The following is a 7,221-nucleotide window of genomic DNA, read 5'->3' as shown; positions in this document are numbered from 1 at the left end:
GAGTCATGGTAGTGGGAGCGGGGAGGAAACATTTAGGAACTAGAGGAAAGTTGTATTTTTCATCATTGTTACATCGCACCCTGACTGGCATGGAACTTTTAATATTCTTCGCCAGCACAATGAAAATGCATTGATCCTTCTTCAGTCTTCTTTATTCAATAATCAACTTTCACATGCATATGAGGCAATTGAAAATGCCATGGCTTGGGTCAAGCACACCTTAGCCCTCAAAGTAGCATCCTTACTTTGCAGGATTCTAAGGAGGTCTTGGGCAGCAGATTTATTTAATGCAACTCTTCTTTTGATCTGACAACTGCTTCCATAAGCATTGATTGTGGGTCCAAGAAAGACAAAACCTTTGGCGACTTCAACCTTTTCTCCATTTATCATGATGTCACTTATTCCTTATCCAGTGGTGCAAAGTTTGGTCTTCTTTATATTGAATTTTAGTCCATACTGAAGCCTGCAATCTGTGATCTTCATCAAGAAGGGCTCCATGTCCTCCTCTCTTTCAACAAGCAAGGTTGCATCATTTGCACATCTCAGGACATTAATAGGTCTTCTTCCTATCCTGATGCTGCGCTCTTCTTCGTATAATCCTCTTTCTCTGGTGATTTTCTCAGCATACGGATCGAATAAGCTTGATGAGAGGATCCAACCCTGGCACACACTTTTCTTGATTTTAAACCAGACAGTAGTCCATTGTTCTGCTTGCACAACTGTCTCTTGAGCCATGTACAGGTTCCTCAGGGGCACAAAGTAATTCCTGGAATTCCCATTCCTCTCATGGTTTGTTACGATCCGCACAGTGGAATGCCTTGGCATAGCCAGTAAAACACAAGTAAACATCTCTCTGATATTCTCTGCTTTCAGGCAACATCCATCTGACTCAGCAATGACATCCCTTATTCCACATCCTCTTCTGAATCCAGCCTCAACCTCTGGCCGCAACTTGTCAATGGACTGCTGCAACTGATGCTGGGTGATCTCCAGCAAAGTGTTACTTGCATATGGTATTGATGATAGTTTTCTGCAATTTTAGCATTCTGTTGAGTCATGTTTCTTTGGAATGGGTACCTATGTGGACATCTTTCAGTCAGTTGGACAAGTCTTCCAAATTTCTTGTCATAGGCAAGTGAATACTTCCAATGCTTCATCAGCTTGTTGAAACATTTTAATTGGTATTCCATCAATTCCTAGAGTCTTGTTTTTGGCTATTGCTTTCAGTGCATCTTGGACTTCTGTCTTCAGTACCATTGATTCTTGCTCATATACTGCCTCCTGAAATGGTGAAATGCCTACTAGGTTTTTGTTTTTGTTTTTTTTTGGTGGGGGGAGACAGTGACTGTGTATTCTTTCCATCTTCTTTTGATGTTTCCCATACCATTCAATATTTTTTCCATAGAATCTTTCAAGTGGAGGCTCAAATTTTTCTTTAATTTTTTCAGTTTAAGGCATGCTGAGTGTGTTCTTTCTCTAGGCCTTTGCACATTTCACAGTAATATTTGACTTTATCTTCTTGAGATACCCTTTGAAATTTTCTATTTAGCTTTGACTTTATAATTTCATCCAGGTGCCTTAGCTACTTCATGATTAAGAGGAAATTTCAGAGTCTCTTCTGACATCCATTTTCATTTTTTCTTTCTGGTCTTTATATGATCTTTAGCTTTCCTCATGAATGATGTTCTTCATTTCTTACCACACCTGTCATTAGTGATCAAAATGCCAAACCCGTTCTGGAGATATCTTCAAAATTCAGGTAGGGTACACTGGAGGTCATATTTTGGCTCCAGTGGACTGTTTTCATTTTCTTCTGCTTCGACCTTATATATGAACAAATTATCATCTATTCCACAGTCAGCCTTTGGCTTGGTTTTAGTTGCTGAAATTGAGCTTCCCCGTCATTTCTTTCCACAAGCATATCAGTTATATTTCTGTGTATTCCACCTAGAGAAATCCACATGCATAGTTGCCTTTGTGCTGTTGGGGAAAAAAGGTACTTCATATGAACAAGTAATTGGTCTTTCCAAATTCTGGCATGAGAACTCCAGTTTCATTTCTAGCACCATGACAATATTTTCCAACTATTGTTCCTTCCTCTTTGTTTCCTACTTTTTCATTTCAATTGCCAATAATTATCAATGCATCTTGATTTCATATTTGATGATTTTTAGACTGAAGATATAGACAGAATTCTTCAATTTCTTCATCATTAGGATTTAGGTTTGGTGCATACATTTGATGCATAAATAGTTGCTTGATTAGATTTCCTTGAAAGCAGATAGATATAACCCACTGATAGGGAGCAAGAGAGACCTTGAGATGACCTTTTTGATGATGAACGTAATTCTAGTCCTCTTGCTTGTGTTCTTCTCAGCATAATAAACCACATATTTATTTGATTCAATCTGGCCATTTCAGCTCCCGAATGCCTAAGATATTGAACTTTCTGCATTCTACTACATCCTTGATAACTTCCACCTTTCCTAGAATCATACTTCACACATTCCAAGTTCTGATTATTAATTGATGTTTGCAGCTGTTTCTTCTCACCTTGAATTGTGCTCCACCAGCAAATAAAGGTACTGAGTCTTTTACTCCCACAAGTTTGGCTCCATTCATTTCATCATGGCTGACTTGACTTGGAGAAGGCAGCTCCTCCTCAATCGTGGTGCAAGTACCTTCGGACCCAAGGGGTCACTCTTCGGGCACTATCTCTAACAATGTTCTCCTTCCACTCATTAGGCCTTCCATATCGGTTAATGTTTCCATGCTATAAATAAAGTTTTCAGGAGCCCTGGTGGCATAGTGGTTACAAGTTGAGCTGTGATCCACAAGGTCTGCAGTTTGAAACTACCGGGCACTGTGTGGGAGAAAGGTGGAATTTTCTACTCCGTGAACAGTTACTGTCTCAGAAGCCCACGGGGGCAGTTCTACCCTGTCCCATAGGGTTGTTGTAAGTCAGCAATGACTCAGGCAGTGATATTTTTTTTGAGACTTCCTCCAAAGTAAACAGTTGATTCTTTCTTCACAGCAATAGGCTAGAGCCTATTAACTTGAGGGAGAAGTTTCAGATGGTAATCCACAAGACAGAGATGAAATATCCAAGGAGGCCGGTAGGATACATTATTAGGGGTTGACTAATGGTTTAAGCTGTTGAATCAAAAATTGATGATCTGAACGTAACCCCCTACCTAATTCGAAATTTTTAAAATTATTGTTAAAGAAGTGTAAAGCTGTTACTGTCTTACATTTGAGAGAATCTTGCTAGGAATGTGAGAGTAGTTGCTTCTAAATTAGTTCTACACCAGCAATACCTATGTTGTTACTAACTGCTGTTGAGTCAGAACTCACGGCAACTTTCATACAATAGAACAAAGCATCGCCTTGTCCTGCAAAATCTTCCAGGTTGCCGGTAGGCTCGAGGCCTTAATGGATGCCACTGGGGATTTAGTGTGCCTTCCACTGCAGAGGAGTCCCCTTCCCAGATAAGGTTCTGTTGTTATCCATGGGGTGCTCATTGATTTGAAGAAGTAGACTGCAGGCCTTGCTTCCTCATCTACCTTAGTTTGGAAGCTGTGCTGAATCTGTCCACTATGTGTGCCCCTGCTCGTGTTTGAAATATTGATGGCATATCTTTCAGCATCGTAGAACCATGCAAACAGAATAACAAATTGACTGATAGGTGGTCAAACATTGTATATAGACCACAAGTAATTAAATAGCTCAATGGCAAAAGGTATGCCAGAGGATATTTTGTTTGGAGGAAACTAAAACAAAAAAATTTTTTAATGTTTTCCATTCCACCTGATATTTTTCTGAATGTCATGGCTTAATTTAAGGACTACCAAGACTTTCTGACCTAAAGCCCCAAGCTCAGTCTTGTGTGAGGCTGCTCTTAGGAGCACACAATGGAAGCATGGGAGAGCTAGGAGGGGAGGAACTCTGATCCCTGTGTACTCTATTCTTATATCCAAGGTTCTCAGCCATGCAGCTTACCCTGGGTCCTGATATTGTGACCACAGTTTTCCAGCCCAAAATCAGACTACCTAGACTATGTGCATGGTTAAGAGACCAGGAAGACAAAGAATTTGAAACTAGATTTATCTCTGAAACTTCAAGCTGTGTGGCGGTCATCAGGTGAAATACAGAGTTCTCATCAAATTGAGTGGATGGGTCTGCAATAGCATCAAGTCGGATTTTCACTTGAGTCTAAGAAGACTATTTTGGAGAACACAGTTTATTTTCCATGTGGCCTGCATACCTGGTGCTTCAGAGAAAAAGTTTCAAAGACATGGCATGGCAGTCTGCAGACATGCTTCTGCTTACAGATTGAAAAAGTATGATGAGAGGATACAATGCACACCTTTCCTGGTTTTAAGTCATGCAGTACTGCCTTGTTGTGTTCATGTATATGCTCCTCCAGAGTACAATGGAATGTTCTGAAATTCCCATTCTCCTCAAGGCTAGCCATAGTTGGTTAAGGTCCACACAGTTGAATACTTTTTTATAGTCAATAAAACACAAGTAAACATCTTTCTGGTATTCTCTGCTTTGAGCCAAGATCTATCTGACATCAGCCACAATATCCCTTGGTCCACGTCCTCTTCTGAATCCAGCCTGAATTTCGAGCAGCTCCCTGTACTGCTGCAACTATTGTCGAGTTATCTTTTGCAAAATTTTACTTGCATGTGTTATTGATGGTAGTGTTCCATAATTGGAGGACTCTGTTAGTCAAGTAGTGCTTCCAGTGCTTCATCAGATTGTTCAAACATTTCAACTGGTATCCCATCAATCCCTGGAGTCTTGTTTTCTTGCCTAATGCCTTCAGAGCAGCTTGGATGTTTTCCTTCAGGACCATTGGTTGTTGACCATATGCTTCCTCTTGAAATGGTTGAATGTTGACTAGTTCCTTTCTGGTACCGTGACAGTGTGTTCTTTCCATCTTCTTTTAATGTTTCCTGCATTGTTCAATATTTGGTCCATGGAATCTTTCTATTTTGCAACTCAAGGCTTAATTTTTTTTCCTTAGTTTTTTCAGTTTAAGACATGCTAAGTGTGTTCTTGGTGGGGAAGGAGGATGTAATTAATAAATAGAAGCAAGTAAATTCTTTAACTACAAAAATGGGAAGGGAAATGAAATTTGGAAAGGATAACAAGAGACCATTCAAAATGATAAATGAACTCAAATCTGGGCAGTCTAGTCCCTTTTAACTTAAGTACATGAGCACAAATCTGGAAACCAGAGCTTTCTAGATCTGACATTTCTAGATCCAGAGAACTCCAGCCCTGCCTGGTGGTGTATTAATTTCTACATTGGACTGAAAATTTTAAGGCCAGCTGTTCCAAACCACCTGCTCCTCTGAGGGGAACCCATCTGACAATCTGCTCCTACCGAGATGGGCAGCCTCCAAAATCCCGTGGAGCATTTCTCCTCCGGCCTCCAGGCTTTTGCTGTGAGTCGGAATCAATTCAATGTCAGAAAACTGGGCTTGGGGGCTTGGGGAGAGTGACTTATTCTCACCCAACCTCAATTTATTCATTTATCTTCAAGCTTGTAAGACTTGGAAGGAAAAAAAAGGCAGGATAAACAATCTGGAGGAGAAAACAACAGGAACAACAGTTCTGGGGGGACATGGGAGAGGGGAAGTTGGGGGAAAGGAAGTGGTGTTAACAAATCCAGGGACAAGGGAACAATAAGTGATCTAAAATCGGTGACAGGGAGGGTGTAAGAGCTATCAGTAACCACTGTTCTGATCAGGACCATAATACATAGATCTTGACAGAATAGGAGAAAAGTAGGGAACCTGAATTCTTAGGAGTTCCAGACCAACTGGACCTCTAGCCAAAACTTCTGAGACTATCGCCTTGAGATGTTTCATAAAGTATTAATTAAACCATCTTGGGAAAGCATCTTTTAGCTAAATAGCAAACTGTTCATAAAAGAAAAAATATGACAGTGACTACTGTACACCTTTAAAAAATCATCTATCCTGGTGTGAGGACCAGGTAGTATGTCAGTGGGCAGACCAAATCCAAGGATACATATGGTAGCCAACTAAAAAGGAGGGTGGGGGGAGAAAAAAAAGAAAAGAAATGGATAGTCGGGGAACAGGACACTAACCCACCCAAGGGAAGGGTATTGTTTATATCTCCACAGAGAAAGAGGGACCAGACTTCAACCCAGTACTCCAAGATGTGAATGCAACTTACCGGCCTGGAGCAGAGAACCAGTGGAGAGGTCTGAGAGGCCGGCCCCAATCCCAACTCCATGGACACCTGCCCCTCCCCCCAGAAGAATCTATTGCAGAGGACAGCACTGAAGCTGCAGCTCAGGGAGAGGGACATGTCTGATCAGAGTACACAGGAGCAAATGAAGGGGGAGGAAGAGAGAGTGGAATACATCCTGGCCCACCAAGCCCTGAGGACAATATTCACTTAGAGCAGCCAATCCACAGAGAACATATGGCTGGCCCCACTATGAGACACAACATCCCTCACTGCCCCACAGCCCTACAAGGGACAACTCTGGAGACACAGTATGGGAATTGTGCCTGCTTTGATCCCACCACACTGGGCAAAACACTAAGGGCGTGCAACAGAACAGCAAGGGGAACAGAGCAACGAAGGCCCCAGGGAATACCAAAAATAGACTTTAGGGCCAGGGCTGGGCATCCCATCAGACTTGACTGGAAAACACTCCTAAAGGCCAACAAACAGTCCTTGAACTAACTACAGGCTTTTCTTTTTTGTTATTGTTGGATATTTTTGTCATTGGCTTTTTGTTGTTGTTGCTGCTGTTTTGTTTTCTTTTGCTCTGTCTTGTTTTTGTGCATGTTATTATCTCTGCAGGTCTGTCAAAATAAGATAGGCTGGATGAGCAATCTGGAGGAGAAAACAACGGGATCGATGGTTCCAGGGGAGACAGTGGAGAGGGGAGGTGGAGGGAAAGGAAGTGGTGCTAAAAACCCAGGGACAAGGGGACAACAAATGATCCAAGTCTGATCACCTGAGGAGGGTGTAGTAGGCCTGGTAGGGTGTGACCAAGGGTAATGTAACCATTCAGGAATTACTGAAACTCAAATAAAGGCTGAGCATGATAGTGGGACAAGAGGAAAGTAAAAGGAAATAGAGGAAGGAACTAGGAAGCAAAGGGCATTTATAGATGTCTAAATACAGGCATGTACATATGTAAATACATTTTTATATGAGGATGGGGAA

Source organism: Echinops telfairi, unplaced genomic scaffold (assembly GCF_000313985.2).
Source record: "Echinops telfairi isolate 266 unplaced genomic scaffold, ASM31398v2 ScPeMD7_5167;HRSCAF=5991, whole genome shotgun sequence".
NCBI classification, from domain to species: Eukaryota; Metazoa; Chordata; class Mammalia; order Afrosoricida; family Tenrecidae; genus Echinops; species Echinops telfairi.
The sequence above is the reverse complement of the archived record's forward strand: the minus strand, read 5'-3'. Positions refer to the sequence as shown.